We start from the raw sequence: 20,349 nt of genomic DNA on the forward strand, positions 1-20,349 counted from the left end.
TGGCTTTTGTTAAAAGCCGTTTTAAAATTGTTGAAAGTTTTCTTAAAAAGGTCGTGGTTTAAAGGTGGTTTTTAAGAATTGATTGTATTGTTTTATGCTGTTTGTAGCTGGTGTACCAGAAGGGATATGGTGTACTTCTTGAGTGTTACGGTTTTAGCTTTCCCAAGTTCCGATTTATTTCTGGTGTGATGGGTTTTGTTTAGTTTTATCTTTGGGGACAGGGGCATTTTTATGGTGGGTTTTTATAGGCAACATTTTTTAAAATTTGGGTAGTGGTATTTTTAGTATTTTAATAGTTTAGATTTTTTATTTGTATGCTTTTAATTAGTTTTTTTTTAATTTTTAAGATAATTTTTATAGATTATTTGTTCTTATTTGTGAGTTAGCATAAAGGTGGAGCTTTGGGGGCTTTTTGTAGTAATGTTTAGGGTCAGTTGCACAGTTTTGAGTTCAGTGAGTCGGTTTGATTTATTTTTTCATGGGTTTTTGTTTTTATTAGCAGTTATTTCATTTTCAATGTGTGTTTGAGTTTTTTGGGTTTCTGAGCTACTGGTTTGGGAGGAAGTTTAGGATTGGAATGGATGGGGGGGTTTGGGCTAGTTATAGAGGGGTTTTAAAATTTATTTCCAGTTGGGTTTCTGTGAGTTTTTAATGGGGTGAAGTGTAGTGGGGCCTTTGTTCTTTGTTAGTAGCAGAAATAGGTTTTGTTTGGATGTGCTGCGATGGGACGAGCGTGCCCTGCGCGCCGGCGCTGACCGAGGCGCGTCGGGATTTCTCTGGTTCTGACGTGTCAGGTGAGTGAGTTGATATGGTTTATTAGACAGGTCAAAATAGAAATAAAAATAAATTTGAAAGGAAATCTAAAACTATAACTGTAAACATAAACATGGAAAACAGATAAATATATAAAACTATCATATAATGTATGTTATTGTGACATACTATAATATATGGAAAATAGAGTCTAATATATATACACAAATATATATAAGTAGAGATTGTAAATATAAAAATATTCACTATAGTTTAAAAGAAATTGGGGGTTTTTTTTTGTTTTTATTAGGTTATAGGCTGGGTTCTTTTATAAATAGTAGAAATATAAATAATATAAAACTATAAATCCAACTATACAAATCTATAATATATCTACTGATACCTATAAATATTTAATATAACTAAATATAAGTAATATAAATATATAGTATAAAGACAGGTCTGTTCTTCAAGGCATTCTCTATACTAGATAATCTATAAATATAGTAAAAAATAGAAATGTACATGTGAATATAATGATGAAAAATGAAATTATTTTTAAACTTTTAAATACGGTTTAACCGAAGGGGTGTCTTTGGTTTTTATTTGGTTAGAGACAGGGGCTTTATTTTAAACAAGGCAAGTATTATAGAAATGTAAATCGAAATATAGAAATATATTATATAAAGATATGTAACTATAATTAAACTCTAAATGTAAACCTAAATATAAATATGTGTAAGTAATGTGAAGAGATGTAATCTAGAATATCAATAACATTATAGGGCAATTGAAATTATAAATATAAATGGGAAAATAAATACGAAAAATATTACTATAAAATATGTTAATATAATTTAAAAGAAAGGTCGTTTTTTCTTTTTATTTGGTGTGAGGCAGGGTTTTTGTTTTAAATAATATGAATATAGATATTATTGTTTGATATTTCTAAATATCGAAATATAGAAAGAAGATATGAAAATACAGATATAGAAATATAAGCTAGAAATATATATAAATAATAGGAAGAGGTGTAATATAGAACACAAATGACACCATACATTAAGATATATACGAGTATAAATATGAAAAATAAAATAAAAAATAATGAAATACATTTTAAAGGAAAGGGGTTCTTTTTGGCTTTTATTTGGGTAAAGGCAGGGGTTTAATTAGAAATAATGTAAGTGTTACAGAAGTAAAAATCTTAACCCGAAATATCTAATCAGTATATAAAAATATGTATAAAACCATAGAAATAAACCTAAGTAATGGGAACAGATGAAATATAGAAATTCAATTTCTATCTAAATAGAAATTTGTAAGTATAAATTGTTAAATTACATGATACACCAATATATACATGATAGATATAAATGTGAATATAAATATGAAAAAATATAAAAAGTAAAATAGATACTGTTTTAAAGGAATGTTCGGGTTTGGGCTGGTTTTTGGGGGTTTTTTTGTTTTGTGTTTTTCTTTTTGTTTCTTATTGGGTGAGAGGCAGGGTTTAATTTCTTCCGGCTTATTTTTTGGCATTTCTTTCAGAGGAGTTTTCGGCGGGGGCCGCCCCTGTTCTCTCTCGCCGCCTTCCCTGCCCGCAGCCCCAAGGCGCGCGGCTGCCCCCGGCTGGGGCGCGCGGCGGTGCTGCCGCCTTGTGGGCAGAGCGCGGTACTGCAGCCCGGCACGGGCAGGCGTCCCCGCAGCCGCCATGTTGGGAGTGGCGTGCGGCGGGTGTCGCGGAGCCGCTTGACCTTCTCAAGGTGGCGGCCAAAAGGGCGGGCAAGTTGAAGACCCGCGGTCGGTCTAACCGAACTGCCTGCACGGCACCCCGGCGCCAGGGCGGCCCCGGCAGGATTTTCTGTGGCGTTTCATGTGTCCCGGACGCGGGCTGTCGGCTCAGCGGCGCGGTGGGCGGGCGCTTTTCGGCGGGTTTCTGACAGGCATCTGCGTAAACGCCTCTCTCTGCTGCTGGGGCTTCTCGCGGCCGCCATGTTGAGAGTGGCGTGTCGCGAATGTCGCGGACTTTCTCTGACCTTCTCAAGATGGCGGTGAAAAAGAAGGCCCCGCGGTCGGTCTAACCGGACTGCCTGCACAGCACCCTGACGCCTGCGCGGCCACGGCGGGATTTTTTGTGGCGTATCAAGTGCCTCGGACGCGGGCTGTGAGCTCAGGTGAGTCGCGGACGGTTGTAATTTGGCGTGTTTCTGACAGGCATCTGCGTAAACGCCTCACGGTGGGGGGGGGGGGGGGGTCCTCGTTTGGCCGCCATGTTGGGAGTGGAGTGTCGCGGATGTCGCGGACTCGCTTGACCTTCTCAAGGTGGCGGCATAAAGGGCGGGAAAATCGAAGCGCGCCCCTCCCGGTAAGTCTGCCGCCTTGTGGACAGAGAGCGGTACTGCAGCCCCCCCGAGCCAGCGCCCTGCCCATCCCCAGGCGTTGGAAGCGACCGCAAAAAGGGCGCTAGAGGGATAGAGATCTGTACAAAGAGATAGAAATAGGGATCGTAAACAGAAAAATATTTAAATGTCGTTTAAAAAAAATTGGGGCTTTTTTGGTTTTTATTAGGTTATAGGCTGGAGTTTTTGAAAAGGATTATAAATATAAATAATATAAAAATATAAATCCGACTATACAAATATATACTATATATACCGATACCTGTAAATATCTAATATAAATAAATTAAACTTATAGAAATACCTATTATAAAAATACTATATCTGATAGATTAAAAGGTTTTCTCTAGACTATATATCACATCTATAAATATAACGAATAAAAATTATAAATGGACATGTAAATATAATTAGGCAGAACAAAATTATTTTTAAATCTTTAAATAGGTTGTAAATAAAGGGGTGTTTCTGGTTTTCATTTGGTTAGAGGCAAGGGTTTTATTTTAAATAATGTAAATATTTTAGAAATATTTTCTATATCTAAATAGAGAAAGATAAAATAAATGTATAAAGATATACACCTATAACTAAACGATAAATTTAAATTTAAATATGAATATATGTAAGTAATATGAAGAGGTGTCATTTAGAATATAAATAATATTAGGCGGCAAAATAATTCATTCGTATGAATGTGTATATAAATATGAAAAATGTAAATATAAAGATATGTAAATATAGGTTAAAAGAAAGGGTTCTTTTCGTTTTTATTTGGTTAGAGGCAGGGCTTTTATTTTAAATAATATGAATATAGATATTATTGTTTTCTATTTCTAAATATAGAACTATATAATCAGGATATAAATGTAGATATAAAGTATAAATCAATAGAAATAATAGGAAGAGAAGTAATAGAGAGCAGAAATAATTAATATATACATTAATATACATTTGAAATGTAAATGTGAGTCTAAATATAAAAACCATAAGTAAAAAAAAAATTAAATACAGTTAAAAAAAAGTGGTTCTTCTCGGCTTTTATTTGGTTCGAGGCAGGTTTATTTTTTTAAATAATAGAAGTGTTACAGAAGTAAAAAACTTAACCAGACATATATAATCAAGATAAAAACATATGTATAAAAATATATAAATAAATATAAACAATAGGAATGTATGTAATATAGAATATAAATTTATATACAGATAGAAAACGATAAACATAAATGTACAAATAAACGTTGTACATCAATATACATTTTTAAATAGAAAGGACTATAAATCTAAAAAAAAAAAAAATTTAAATATTTTTTACAACAAAGGGTTGGTGGTTTTTTTTTTTTTTTTTCGTTTTTATTGGGTTAGAGGCAGGGGTTTTGTTTTAAATAATATGAATATAGATATTATTTTTGTCTATTTCTAAATATAAAAATATATAATCAGGATATAAATATATAGATAGAGAAATATAAAATAGAAATAAATATAATAGGGAGAGATGTAATATAGAACACAAATGACACTATACATGAATACACATTTAAACTGTACATGGGAGTATAAATATGAAAAATGTAATTTAAAAAAAATCAAATAAAGTTTAAAAGAAAGGGGTTCTTTTTGGCTTTTATTTGGGTAGAGGCAGGGGTTTTATTTGAAATCATATGATTGTTACAGAATTATAAAATCTTAACCAGAAATATATAATCAATATGTAAAATATATTAATAAATCTAAGTAATAGGAATCGATTAAATATAGAATATAAATGTATATATCAATAGAAAATTATAAATATAGAAATCAACATTAGGCATCAATATACATTCTAAATCGAAATTTGGGTATAAACATGAAAAATTTGAAAATAAAATATATTTAAATATTGTTTAAAAGAAAGGCTTGGGTTGTTCTTTGTTGACTTTTTTTTGCTTTTTAGCCGCCTGGTGGGCAGAGCGCGGTACTGCAGCCCCCCGAGGTTAGCCGACAATAGCCGAGTGGAGCCGAAGAACCGAAAATAGCCGAGTGGAGCCGAAGAACCGAAAATAGCCGAGTGGAGCCGAAGAACCGAAAATAGCCGAGTGGAGCCGAAGAACCGAAAATAGCCGAGTGCAGCCGAAGAACCGAAAATAGCCGAGGGTGGACGGAAATAGCCGAGTGGAGCCGAAGAACCGAATAGGACCGAGTTTAGACGAACCGTGCCGAGTTCAGCACGAGAACTTCTCCCCTCCTTTTTCGAGGTGCATTGGGTGTCCCAAGGAGGGCTGGGTTCCTCAGCGGGGGTCTTAGGAGTTGGCGCTGATTCTGCTTTTTCTGAAGGTGTATCAAAGCGTGCTACCTGAATGACAGTTCTCTCCCCTGGAAAGCTTTCTCTCAATGCCATCAGCGCACGAACGCGTTTTAGTTGTGGAACCAGACGGAATGAGAAAAGCCAACACCCGTAGCAGATTTCTGTTTGCTCTGGGTCTGTGAGAAGCGGGCTCTGCGCTGGTCACCGAGAGGCGCTGTTGGAGAGTGGCACCAGCGCCAGGTGTGAGTGTGACGATGATTGAGGGCTCGGAGCAGCCCCAGGTGTGAGTGTGACGATGAGGAGGGGCCGGCTCCTGCCGGGGTCTGTTTTAGGGGGAGGGTTTGCCTCAGCTCCCTTTTGCATGGTGCTGCTGCTGAGTAGCGGGGTTCCCGGGGCTGTCTCGTGGAAGGACGGTGAGAGCTTCTCACGGGCTCTGGGGGAACACCAGGATGCGCGCTTGGATACGCGGAGCGTTGCTTAAAGGAGGTGCCGAGAGACAGAGCTTTGTGCCGGGAAGCGGCAGCCGAACAGGTGAGCCCGTGTGGACTCGGAGCGGGGACTTTTGTCCTTTCCCTTCTCAATTTCATCTTGCCAGTCCCTCCCCGGTTCCCCAGGAACAAAAATGGAGCTTATGAGGACAAAAGAAATTAAGGAGAGGGAAGCAGCTACTCTTCTATTATTGTCTGTGTTTGAACCGGGGGGGGGGGATCCCCCTTCACTTGCGGTTTTAAGGGTGTTGATTGAAGGAAAACCTGCCTTTTCCAGGCTGTTAGGGCTATCACAGGGGCGACAGGGAATCCCTGCGTTCTGTTTTAAGGGGAATTGGAAAAATATCGTGGTCGTATTGTGAGTTTGATTTGAAGGCAGCCACCCCATTTTCATCATCCTAAGGTTTAAATTGAGGGGGCAGCCCTGTTGTCCCTCCTTCTCGAGGGTTCGAATTGGGGTCCAAATCCCTCTTTGCCATCAGTTGAAGGCTTTCATTTGAGGAGAACCCCTTATTTTCTGTTATTACAGGGGGTGAAACTGAAGGGGAGAACACACATTTATTCGCCCTTGTTGAAGCGAGGTGAGCCCCGCCCGCGGCGTCCGTTTCGGGGTACAATTGCGGGCACCTCCAGCTCTCGCAGCGTTCGCAGGCTTGCGATCGGGCCGCGCCGCAGCGTTCGAGGGCGCTTCTTCTGCCCGTGGCCCGGCCCCGAACGTTCCCGCTCGGGAGCCCTCCCGGCACCGCCCGGGCGCTCGCTGAGGCGGACGGGGAATTTGGCGCGGCGGGGCTGCCGCGGCAGCGCCGGTGCGAGCCGTGCCGGAGCCGAGCGGGGCTGTGCCGGGCCGGCGGGCGGGAGAGGCGGCCCGGGCCCTGCGCTGGCCCGGCCGGTGCCGGCCGCTCTGCCCGCTCCGGGCGCGGGGCTCGGGCGCCGCCGGGGCCCCCTGGGCCCGGTGCCGGCCCCGCCGGGCCGGGGGAGCGGGCGGGGGGCTCCGGGGCGGCGCCGCCCCTGCGCGCCGGAGGAGCCGCTGTCCTGCCGGCAGCCGCGCTCCGTCCGTGCCGGCAGCGCGGGCTTCGATTGCTGAAAGTTCTTGGACGTCGTGGTTTCGAGGCGGGTTTTGGGAATCGATTGCATCGGTTCGTTCTGTTTGCAGTTGCTGGATGCTAAGGGATAGGGTGTTTTTCCTGAATGCTGTGGATCTCGGTTCAGGTGGTGACGATAAAGGTTTGTTTTGAATGGAGTTTTGTTGTCGGATTTTTTTTTTTTTTTTTTTTTTTTTTTTTTTTTTTTTTGCCGGGGTGTGCGATGTTTTCTAAAGGTGTGCGATGGTTTTTATGGGTCGTAGCGTGAAGTAGAGGTTAGGCGTTTAATTCTGTTGTGGTGGCTTTTAGTAGCGTGAGTGTGTAGCGTTTGTTCTGGTGGGCTTGAGGTAGCGTCAGGTAGTTAATAGCAGCGGGGTTTTAAAGATATTGATAATTGCGTTTGTGTTTATCGTCTTACAGGGCTTTCATTTATTTGGTTTGTTCGATTGTAGCGTATGTTTTATTGTGACGGATCGTTTGGGAGATATTGTTTATGGTTCCGTTTCTTTTTAGGCTTTGTGTTCATTTCTAGGCGGCGTTTTATTTTGATAGATTGAGGCACTATGGGTTGATTCAGTTAGGATTTTTTTGTTGTTGTTGTAAATTTAAGTTTATTTAAATTTAAGTTTTCGGTTGGGTTTTTGGTTGGGTTTTTTTGGTGGTGCTTTTTTTTTTTTTTTTTGGCCTTTGATATATTTGGTTGTTGTTTATCAGGGGTTTTTTTTTTTGGAACATGGGTATTTATAGGGTGGGTCTTTTTAAGTAGTTTTTTTATTTGGGTAGTTATTTTCTTATTTTGTAGTGGTTGAGATTTTTTTCTATTTCGTTAATTAGTTCGGTTTTTAAAGTTATTTTTACAGAGTATTGGTTATTCTTTGACTTAGTGTAGAGGTAGAAATTTTTTTTATTTTTTTCTTTTTTTTTTTTTTTTTTTTAGTAAAGTTCAGGGTCATTGGCACTGCTTGGAGTTTAGTAAGGTGGTTTGAATTTTTCCTCGTAGTTTTGGTGATTTGCTGTGTGCGTTTCTATTGGGTTTTCTTTTATATTCGTTGCATTTTCTTATGTGATGAGAATTGTTACGGCAAAGAGCGTTGTGTGGCTTTTTGCTGGCCGTCGGTTGGCTGGTGGAGGTATCTGGATGCTTTTGGAGGATATTGGTGGGAATTTGATGCTGTTTGTTTTGTCCTATTATTTAGGAATTGGATTTTAAATGTAAAATTATAACTATAACGATAATGAAACAAAACAAATAGATGTATAAAAATGGGAATAAAACCCCTTAAAATTTAAATATAGACCGAATATATAAAAGTGAAACATGTAACATGAATCATTATATATTACAATAAGCTATTATAATTTTTAATACAGAGTATTACATATGTTTATAGATATCTAAAGATCTAGATTATAAATAGAAACAAAGCCCCAATCAAAATATAAATATAGAAATGGATGACAAATATATGCAGACATATATAACAATATAAGATAATTATAAATACAGAATAATAAAAATCGATACAATACATAATACAAGTAATACTGTATATATCTTATGATAATATATTATAGGAAATGTGTATTGGATATATATAAGTAGAGTACATCAATATGTTATCGTATACTATATAACAAATTATAAATATAAATATGAAAATTATAAATATAAAAATATTTTTAAATAGTAAAGCGGGTTTTTTTTTGTCAATAGGCAGAGTTTTGATTGTAAAAATTTTAGATACAAATAATATAAAGGTGGCAATCTAAGGATAGAAATAGATCATAAATACATACAGATATATATAAAATTTAAAAATATAAGAAAAAATTAGTTGTAGCAGTAGATATGATACATAATAGAAATAATAATTTAAATACTTTTTTAGAATTTTATATATCTTATATGTAATCACTATTATAATGCATCAAAAGAAACGAAAGAATCATATGTGAATATAATTTTAGGAAGTAGAAATAAAAATACTTCAATGGCGTTTAAAATAAGGGGGGGTTGTATTTATTTTGTTAGAGACAGGGTTTTTATTTTGAATAATAGAAGTATTATATAAATAGAAATCTAAAGAAAGAAATATACCATCGATATAGACAGATATGTATAAAAACGCAAAACATAAATAAACACAAACCATAGGAGTAGATGTAATATATTATACAAATTACCTAACGCATCAATGTCCGGTATAAAGATGCATGTGAATGTAAACATGAAACATTTAAATCTAAAATAGATTTAAATATGGTTTTAAAGAAAGGGCGCTTGTTTCGTTCCTGTTGGCTAAGAGGCAGGTTTTCGGCGTTTATTTCAGAGGATTTTCTGGGGGATGGCAGCCGGTTTTTTGCCCGCCTTCCCCGCCCGCAGCCGAGCGCGGTACCGCCCCCCGAACGGGCAGCGGCCGGGACGCGTCCGTGCCGAGGCGCGCGCGCCATCGCGCCCTGGGGGGCGGCTCGGCCGGGACGCGCTTGACCTTCCCAAGATGGCGGCCAAAAGGGCGGGAAAAAGGAGCACCGCGGTCTGTATACCAGACTGCCTGCCCGCCGGCCCGGCGGGATTTTCCGTGAGGTATGCAGCGCCGGGCACACGGGCCCTGGGTCAGTGGCGCCGCTGGCGGGCGGGTGGCGGGCGGGCGCCGACAGGCAATGGCACGGACGCCTCTCTCTGCCGGGGACCCGCAGCCGCCGCCGTCCCGGGACTCGGGAGAGGCTCGGCCGGGAGCCGGGTGACCTTCCCAGGATGGCGGCACGAAGGGGGGGCGCAGTCGAGGCTCGCGGTCCGTTCGCTGCGCTGCCCGCACGGCGCCCCCGTGGCGGCGCCGGCCCGTCGGGGCTTTCCGCGGTGGTTCCGGTGCGGGGCTGGCGGGCTGTGGGCTCGGCAGCGCCGCGGGCGGGCGGGCGGGTTTTGGGGGGCCGCTGACGGGCACTGGCGTGGTGGCCTCTCTTCGCCGAGGTACTCAGGGTGCATCCTCTGCTGCTGGAGGGGGCTTTTGTACTGGGGAAGCTTATTTTATTTTTCCGAATGAAAATAAGCTGCCCGGTATGCCCGTGTAGGCGTCAGTAAAACGCGTGCTTTGGTAGGGAATTTAGTACTTAAAAGTAGGGGGTTTATTTGATTTAAGCGTGGATGAGTCTCCAATGACTCGATAGTCACACCAATGTCAATATTACAGCCTGGCAGGTGACCGCGTTGGAGAGAGGAGGGCGGCTGCCAGCAGGCAGCCCCCCGGGGAAAACAGGGGAGTTTCAGTGGTTTCTGGAGCCTGAGGAACAGGGAGATGCCCTGAGCTGAGCAGGAGTTAAGCGCAGTCATGCGGAGGCCTGGCTGTTGCGATTGAAGGTCGCTTGGTGAATATCGATAGTTTCTGTAGGTATTTTTGTATCTATAGAAAGATAAAAAGTAAAAGTAGACTATAGAGCATTGTGCAGGAGAAGAAGAACCCTTTATGTAAGATGTGACCTGAGGGGCATCATGCCAGGCTGTCCCTTCCAGACTGGGAAGGATTCAGTGTTTTGTATGGCACGATGGAGAGTTTTGAAAAGTAAGATTTCCTCTTCGGTGCAGGTCCGATGGGTGAGGCCTGGCAGCTTGTGCACTGCCACTGTGCTACCCTGCGTGCCTCTCCTTCCCTCCCTGCTCCGCAGGCACAGCACGGGATCAGCAGGGAGAGACGGCTCTGGCTCTGTCGTGGAGGATCCAGGAGCTCGGCGTGCGTGTCTGAGCCTGCAGCTGCGAGCCGCAGCAGGACCCAAGGTCTGCACACGCCTGTGTACAGGTACTCTCAGAAATGTTGACTGTCCTGACTGAGCCCTCAGGAGCTGGCAGTGCCAGCCTGGAGAACAAGAGTAACTTCCAGCCTTTTCTTTTGTCTCCGTGTCCAGTGTTCAGTCTAATTCCTGCTGGGCCTTTGCCCATCATGGTGTGAAATGCTTCAGGGAATAAAGGGGGGGAAAAAAGCGGGGGGAAAAGAAAAAAAGATCAAACAGTGGTCTAAACCTCAGGAGGAAGAAGACATCTGTCAGGACACACTCTTAAGAGAAATGGGATAAAGAATACTTGTTTACTAAATCTTTCGTATCTGTAGCTAGTTCAAAGACAGTCAAAGCCAGTCCTTCCCGTGAGAAGGGCAAAAGAAGAACAGAGAAGCCCTCAGCCTAAGCCATTGGAAGCAGCAGCAGCAGCTTTGTGTACTCCGGTGTGGCAGGCATTCCTGGGTTGGCTTTTTTTCTTTTGCATCTAGCACCGGTAGAGGAAAGTTCTTTGCAAGGTGATCGTTCCAGCCTTGAATTGAAATGTGAGCAAAGAGGAGCTTCCTCAGTTGGATTTGGGTTTATTCATGGCACTTGTAAACAGAGTTAAGGTGAAGATAACACGGGCAGGGAGTGTGCCGTGGGTTACCACAAGCGATAAAGGATTTTGGGACGGTGACAAGGCAGTTTCCCCTTCAACGTATTGTTTTTTTTTTTTCTAGAAGAATGATGCGAGAACAGAAAAGTTGCAATGGCATTGCAGTTCCCTGCACAGAAAATAGCCAGGGAGGTGAAGCCCGGCCAAGTGGTGCCGTTCGACTGCGCCCCGACTGGGAGCATCAGGTGAGTGACGAGGACTGAGCCGCTCCCCCCCTTTAGCAAGCACACCGGCAGTGTCAAGCCGGATCACCCTTTTCCAGACCGCTGGCATGTGCTTGGGGACAATAACCTGTACTTTTCACAGCCAGGTCTTCTGAGCCACAGCACCTCCTGCTCTGCGGTGGCCACTGCTCACTGATCCCAGTGAAAACAAACTTGTGTACAGGCACTCTGCAAAACTCCCACCTTAGATGCCACTGAAGCGCAGCTTTGGCTTTCGGGCGTCTCCCCCGCAGGCCGTCCCGTGTGTCGTTTCCGCAGAGGATTCCTTGTTAGTTAATTACTTCGTTTTGTTTTTAATTTCCAAAGAATATCAGTTGACTTTTACAGCTTCTTCAGTGCTCCCCAAGCTTCATGCCACACCTAAATGCTCATCTTCGCTGCCTGAAGGTCCTTTCTGACCTGAACGATTCTATGACTTTGGTCCGTACTTCAGCTTAAGGGAAAAGCTGCACGTTGATTGGGTTTTGGAGAAAAAGATTTGAACGTCCAGCTGTGAATTGATCTTGTGTTTTGTCTTCCAGGTTCATTCCCATTGTGATCTGCAAATGGCAAATCAGGGTTGCTCTTTGTTAAAACCAAAAGCGCTCTCAGAATGTTGATGGAGGTGATGATTGCAGGGGCGATGCTTCTGGAGAATAGCTCCCCCATCTTCCCCAGGGCCTGGGCAGAGAGAGGTGGAGCTCGGAGTCCCCCCAGTCCTCCCGCGGGTGCTGGCGTCTGCAGCGCCATCGGGACGGGATCCACGGCGCAGCTCCCTCCTCCAGAGGCCGAAAGCTCAGCCTCCAGTTTCGTGCAGGGTGATCACCTTTCCAGGGCAATACAAGCACTTCCCAAGAGCAGCTGGTGAGGATGGCGCAGAAGCAAGGACAAGGGTGCAGTGAAAAGTTTGGTGCATCGATCCAGCTTCCGGACATGGTAGGGAAGACACACCGTTTGATAAAACACCAAACACGGTACTTTTCATTCTTTGTGTTTTTCTGTGCCCCCATTGTGATCACCCCTGGAAGTATTATTTTCGAAAAACATATCTAGGAGAGAAATCGTAACCTGCTTTGCGTCCTTCTGCCTGGAAGGGTTGTGACACAGGGAAGTGAGGAAGGGGCTGGCCGGGGTCAGCCTCTGCTGAGCCTCAGCTCTGGCTGCTGCTCCTGCTTCCCGGGTACAGCCAAAAGCTGTCATGATCAAAAGAGCAGGCAGCCCTTCTGTCCTGAGTCACAGGGGCCATTTCTTCCTGAGTGACTCAAGATGGGAAATCATTCTTGGAGCTTCAAAAGAAAAAAAAAAAAAAAAACCTCACGCAATCATTTCTAAGTGTGTATATATACACATAGATTTCCTTCAATGAAGAAGAAAATCTTAGAAATATCATGTCACGTCTGGCTTCCTAGAGAACATCCTTATCTCTGGGCTTCTGAAATCAAATGTCTGTGCATTTATAGACCATTTCCCCTCTTTTGATGTGCCTCCCACAGTGATCTTCTACCCTGCCCCACGGCAAGAAGAGTTTGGTGATTTTGCTGCTCTGCTCTCTCAAGGGTGTTGCAGGCTGCGTAGCAGGGAGTGAAGCCCTTGTCGCTGCTCATCAGACACTTTCCTACAGAATTCTCCCTGCAGTGATAAAATTAGACTGGTGTTAGTGAGCTGCCAAGTAGAGCAGGTAACATTGGACAAGAATGGTTTCTGAGCTGCTGTTCACTAGCACGTGTTTCCCCTTTCCAGCGCGGTGCCGCCGCCCAAGAAAGGATTTTTGTGGGTCAGCCAGATGTGCTCCTGCCTCCCACTGAGGCTCTGAGATGGAGCCGAGTTTGCATTCCAGTTTATTGCAACAGAGGGTCACGGGAAATTTCCTCAGCTATCTCAGGCACAGAGCCATGGAAGCAAGTAAGCCTGAGCTCCTGCGTGCTTGCTGTGAGCCTTGGGACGAGTGTGCATCATTGCAGGCTTGGAATTTATTGAAATGTGCTAAGGAAACCGGCTCTGGGGGGGGAGGGAGGGAGGGAGGGAGGGGAAATCCTCTCTTCACATGTGCCAATCCTTCTCTGAAACTCATCCCGGCAGGACAGCACGAAGACTGAACGTGTAAGAAGATGTGGGGTGCAATGGAGAACCTGGCAGGAGCATCCGACGCACACGTGCACGAGTTTTGCTTTTTGCTTGGATTGAAACTCAAAAGTTGTAAGGAATTTGGGAATGAGATGGGACGTTTCAGAAGAAGAGGAAGGAGGAGAAGAAGTTGTTGTTACAGTCCTGGCAAAATCCTTTGTTCTAGCTAATAAAAGAAGTTAGTTTAAAAAAAAAAAAAAAAAAAAAAAAAAAAAAAAAAAGTGTTTTTTTTTTTTCCTTGAATATTATATTCGTTGGTGGTGTATGGTGTGTTGCTTTATTTCTTGGTATTCTTAACTCTCTGTCATTGTTTTCTTTTTGAGTGAGGCTAACTTTATGGATGGGTTGGTTTGTATTTGAGTAGGATTAATTTCAGTAGGTTTCTTGAATAGACTTGGGATATTGTTGGGATTTTGGTTTTGTTTATTGGATGTATAAACAGAGAGATTTGGTAGGGCTAGCTCGGCTGCTGGAGTTTTGGGTGTTAATTTATTAGATGGCTTTTGTTAAAAGCCGTTTTAAAATTGTTGAAAGTTTTCTTAAAAAGGTCGTGGTTTAAAGGTGGTTTTTAAGAATTGATTGTATTGTTTTATGCTGTTTGTAGCTGGTGTACCAGAAGGGATATGGTGTACTTCTTGAGTGTTACGGTTTTAGCTTTCCCAAGTTCCGATTTATTTCTGGTGTGATGGGTTTTGTTTAGTTTTATCTTTGGGGACAGGGGCATTTTTATGGTGGGTTTTTATAGGCAACATTTTTTAAAATTTGGGTAGTGGTATTTTTAGTATTTTAATAGTTTAGATTTTTTATTTGTATGCTTTTAATTAGTTTTTTTTTAATTTTTAAGATAATTTTTATAGATTATTTGTTCTTATTTGTGAGTTAGCATAAAGGTGGAGCTTTGGGGGCTTTTTGTAGTAATGTTTAGGGTCAGTTGCACAGTTTTGAGTTCAGTGAGTCGGTTTGATTTATTTTTTCATGGGTTTTTGTTTTTATTAGCAGTTATTTCATTTTCAATGTGTGTTTGAGTTTTTTGGGTTTCTGAGCTACTGGTTTGGGAGGAAGTTTAGGATTGGAATGGATGGGGGGGTTTGGGCTAGTTATAGAGGGGTTTTAAAATTTATTTCCAGTTGGGTTTCTGTGAGTTTTTAATGGGGTGAAGTGTAGTGGGGCCTTTGTTCTTTGTTAGTAGCAGAAATAGGTTTTGTTTGGATGTGCTGCGATGGGACGAGCGTGCCCTGCGCGCCGGCGCTGACCGAGGCGCGTCGGGATTTCTGTGGTTCTGACGGGTCAGGTGAGTGAGTTGATATGGTTTATTAGACAGGTCAAAATAGAAATAAAAATAAATTTGAAAGGAAATCTAAAACTATAACTGTAAACATAAACATGGAAAACAGATAAATATATAAAACTATCATATAATGTATGTTATTGTGACATACTATAATATATGGAAAATAGAGTCTAATATATATACACAAATATATATAAGTAGAGATTGTAAATATAAAAATATTCACTATAGTTTAAAAGAAATTGGGGGTTTTTTTTTGTTTTTATTAGGTTATAGGCTGGGTTCTTTTATAAATAGTAGAAATATAAATAATATAAAACTATAAATCCAACTATACAAATCTATAATATATCTACTGATACCTATAAATATTTAATATAACTAAATATAAGTAATATAAATATATAGTATAAAGACAGGTCTGTTCTTCAAGGCATTCTCTATACTAGATAATCTATAAATATAGTAAAAAATAGAAATGTACATGTGAATATAATGATGAAAAATGAAATTATTTTTAAACTTTTAAATACGGTTTAACCGAAGGGGTGTCTTTGGTTTTTATTTGGTTAGAGACAGGGGCTTTATTTTAAACAAGGCAAGTATTATAGAAATGTAAATCGAAATATAGAAATATATTATATAAAGATATGTAACTATAATTAAACTCTAAATGTAAACCTAAATATAAATATGTGTAAGTAATGTGAAGAGATGTAATCTAGAATATCAATAACATTATAGGGCAATTGAAATTATAAATATAAATGGGAAAATAAATACGAAAAATATTACTATAAAATATGTTAATATAATTTAAAAGAAAGGTCGTTTTTTCTTTTTATTTGGTGTGAGGCAGGGTTTTTGTTTTAAATAATATGAATATAGATATTATTGTTTGATATTTCTAAATATCGAAATATAGAAAGAAGATATGAAAATACAGATATAGAAATATAAGCTAGAAATATATATAAATAATAGGAAGAGGTGTAATATAGAACACAAATGACACCATACATTAAGATATATACGAGTATAAATATGAAAAATAAAATAAAAAATAATGAAATACATTTTAAAGGAAAGGGGTTCTTTTTGGCTTTTATTTGGGTAAAGGCAGGGGTTTAATTAGAAATAATGTAAGTGTTACAGAAGTAAAAATCTTAACCCGAAATATCTAATCAGTATATAAAAATATGTATAAAACCATAGAAATAAACCTAAGTAATGGGAACAGATGAAATATAGAAATTCAATTTCTATCTAAATAGAAATTTGTAAGTATAAATTGTTAAATTACATGATACACCAATATATACATGATAGATATAAATGTGAATATAAATATGAAAAAATATAAAAAGTAAAATAGATACTGTTTTAAAGGAATGTTCGGGTTTGGGCTGGTTTTTGGGGGTTTTTTTGTTTTGTGTTTTTCTTTTTGTTTCTTATTGGGTGAGAGGCAGGGTTTAATTTCTTCCGGCTTATTTTCTGGCATTTCTTTCAGAGGAGTTTTCGGCGGGGGCCGCCCCTGTTCTCTCTCGCCGCCTTCCCTGCCCGCAGCCCCAAGGCGCGCGGCTGCCCCCGGCTGGGGCGCGCGGCGGTGCTGCCGCCTTGTGGGCAGAGCGCGGTACTGCAGCCCGGCACGGGCGGGCGTCCCCGCAGCCGCCATGTTGGGAGTGGCGTGCGGCGGGTGTCGCGGAGCCGCTTGACCTTCTCAAGGTGGCGGCCAAAAGGGCGGGCAAGTTGAAGACCCGCGGTCGGTCTAACCGAACTGCCTGCACGGCACCCCGGCGCCAGGGCGGCCCCGGCAGGATTTTCTGTGGCGTTTCATGTGTCCCGGACGCGGGCTGTCGGCTCAGCGGCGCGGTGGGCGGGCGCTTTTCGGCGGGTTTCTGACAGGCATCTGCGTAAACGCCTCTCTCTGCTGCTGGGTCTTCTCGCGGCCGCCATGTTGAGAGTGGCGTGTCGCGAATGTCGCGGACTTTCTCTGACCTTCTCAAGATGGCGGTGAAAAAGAAGGCCCCGCGGTCGGTCTAACCGGACTGCCTGCACAGCACCCTGACGCCTGCGCGGCCACGGCGGGATTTTTTGTGGCGTATCAAGTGCCTCGGACGCGGGCTGTGAGCTCAGGTGAGTCGCGGACGGTTGTAATTTGGCGTGTTTCTGACAGGCATCTGCGTAAACGCCTCACGGTGGGGGGGGGGGGGTCCTCGTTTGGCCGCCATGTTGGGAGTGGAGTGTCGCGGATGTCGCGGACTCGCTTGACCTTCTCAAGGTGGCGGCATAAAGGGCGGGAAAATCGAAGCGCGCCCCTCCCGGTAAGTCTGCCGCCTTGTGGACAGAGAGCGGTACTGCAGCCCCCCCGAGCCAGCGCCCTGCCCATCCCCAGGCGTTGGAAGCGACCGCAAAAAGGGCGCTAGAGGGATAGAGATCTGTACAAAGAGATAGAAATAGGGATCGTAAACAGAAAAATATTTAAATGTCGTTTAAAAAAAATTGGGGCTTTTTTGCTTTTTATTAGGTTATAGGCTGGAGTTTTTGAAGAGGATTATAAATATAAATAATATAAAAATATAAATCCGACTATACAAATATATACTATATATACCGATACCTGTAAATATCTAATATAAATAAATTAAACTTATAGAAATACCTATTATAAAAATACTATATCTGATAGATTAAAAGGTTTTCTCTAGACTATATATCACATCTATAAATATAACGAATAAAAATTATAAATGGACATGTAAATATAATTAGGCAGAACAAAATTATTTTTAAATCTTTAAATAGGTTGTAAATAAAGGGGTGTTTCTGGTTTTCATTTGGTTAGAGGCAAGGGTTTTATTTTAAATAATGTAAATATTTTAGAAATATTTTCTATATCTAAATAGAGAAAGATAAAATAAATGTATAAAGATATACACCTATAACTAAACGATAAATTTAAATTTAAATATGAATATATGTAAGTAATATGAAGAGGTGTCATTTAGAATATAAATAATATTAGGCGGCAAAATAATTCATTCGTATGAATGTGTATATAAATATGAAAAATGTAAATATAAAGATATGTAAATATAGGTTAAAAGAAAGGGTTCTTTTCGTTTTTATTTGGTTAGAGGCAGGGCTTTTATTTTAAATAATATGAATATAGATATTATTGTTTTCTATTTCTAAATATAGAACTATATAATCAGGATATAAATGTAGATATAAAGTATAAATCAATAGAAATAATAGGAAGAGAAGTAATAGAGAGCAGAAATAATTAATATATACATTAATATACATTTGAAATGTAAATGTGAGTCTAAATATAAAAACCATAAGTAAAAAAAAAATTAAATACAGTTAAAAAAAAGTGGTTCTTCTCGGCTTTTATTTGGTTCGAGGCAGGTTTATTTTTTTAAATAATAGAAGTGTTACAGAAGTAAAAAACTTAACCAGACATATATAATCAAGATAAAAACATATGTATAAAAATATATAAATAAATATAAACAATAGGAATGTATGTAATATAGAATATAAATTTATATACAGATAGAAAACGATAAACATAAATGTACAAATAAACGTTGTACAGCAATATACATTTTAAATAGAAAGGAATATAAATCTAAAAAAAAAAAAAAATTTAAATATTTTTTACAACAAAGGGTTGGTGGTTTTTTTTTTTTTTTTTCGTTTTTATTGGGTTAGAGGCAGGGGTTTTGTTTTAAATAATATGAATATAGATATTATTTTTGTCTATTTCTAAATATAAAAATATATAATCAGGATATAAATATATAGATAGAGAAATATAAAATAGAAATAAATATAATAGGGAGAGATGTAATATAGAACACAAATGACACTATACATGAATACACATTTAAACTGTACATGGGAGTATAAATATGAAAAATGTAATTTTAAAAAAATCAAATAAAGTTTAAAAGAAAGGGGTTCTTTTTGGCTTTTATTTGGGTAGAGGCAGGGGTTTTATTTGAAATCATATGATTGTTACAGAATTATAAAATCTTAACCAGAAATATATAATCAATATGTAAAATATATTAATAAATCTAAGTAATAGGAATCGATTAAATATAGAATATAAATGTATATATCAATAGAAAATTATAAATATAGAAATCAACATTAGGCATCAATATACATTCTAAATCGAAATTTGGGTATAAACATGAAAAATTTGAAAATAAAATATATTTAAATATTGTTTAAAAGAAAGGCTTGGGTTGTTCTTTGTTGACTTTTTTTTGCTTTTTAGCCGCCTGGTGGGCAGAGCGCGGTACTGCAGCCCCCCGAGGTTAGCCGACAATAGCCGAGTGGAGCCGAAGAACCGAAAATAGCCGAGTGGAGCCGAAGAACCGAAAATAGCCGAGTGGAGCCGAAGAACCGAAAATAGCCGAGTGGAGCCGAAGAACCGAAAATAGCCGAGTGCAGCCGAAGAACCGAAAATAGCCGAGGGTGGACGGAAATAGCCGAGTGGAGCCGAAGAACCGAATAGGACCGAGTTTAGACGAACCGTGCCGAGTTCAGCACGAGAACTTCTCCCCTCCTTTTTCGAGGTGCATTGGGTGTCCCAAGGAGGGCTGGGTTCCTCAGCGGGGGTCTTAGGAGTTGGCGCTGATTCTGCTTTTTCTGAAGGTGTATCAAAGCGTGCTACCTGAATGACAGTTCTCTCCCCTGGAAAGCTTTCTCTCAATGCCATCAGCGCACGAACGCGTTTTAGTTGTGGAACCAGACGGAATGAGAAAAGCCAACACCCGTAGCAGATTTCTGTTTGCTCTGGGTCTGTGAGAAGCGGGCTCTGCGCTGGTCACCGAGAGGCGCTGTTGGAGAGTGGCACCAGCGCCAGGTGTGAGTGTGACGATGATTGAGGGCTCGGAGCAGCCCCAGGTGTGAGTGTGACGATGAGGAGGGGCCGGCTCCTGCCGGGGTCTGTTTTAGGGGGAGGGTTTGCCTCAGCTCCCTTTTGCATGGTGCTGCTGCTGAGTAGCGGGGTTCCCGGGGCTGTCTCGTGGAAGGACGGTGAGAGCTTCTCACGGGCTCTGGGGGAACACCAGGATGCGCGCTTGGATACGCGGAGCGTTGCTTAAAGGAGGTGCCGAGAGACAGAGCTTTGTGCCGGGAAGCGGCAGCCGAACAGGTGAGCCCGTGTGGACTCGGAGCGGGGACTTTTGTCCTTTCCCTTCTCAATTTCATCTTGCCAGTCCCTCCCCGGTTCCCCAGGAACAAAAATGGAGCTTATGAGGACAAAAGAAATTAA

General features: G+C 40.9%; 1 long non-coding RNA gene across 1 annotated transcript; it reads left to right on the plus strand.

Annotated features, from left to right (window-relative positions):
* The first annotated feature begins 13,084 nt into the window (after positions 1-13,084).
* Positions 13,085-13,944, plus strand: LOC132326978 (uncharacterized). Its single transcript, XR_009486401.1, has 2 exons — positions 13,085-13,316; positions 13,718-13,944. It is a non-coding gene; the product is annotated as an uncharacterized LOC132326978 (long non-coding RNA).
* Positions 13,945-20,349: the final 6,405 nt, after the last annotated feature.

The sequence above is a fragment of the Haemorhous mexicanus genome, chromosome 4 (assembly GCF_027477595.1).
Source record: "Haemorhous mexicanus isolate bHaeMex1 chromosome 4, bHaeMex1.pri, whole genome shotgun sequence".
Lineage (NCBI taxonomy): Eukaryota > Metazoa > Chordata > Aves > Passeriformes > Fringillidae > Haemorhous > Haemorhous mexicanus.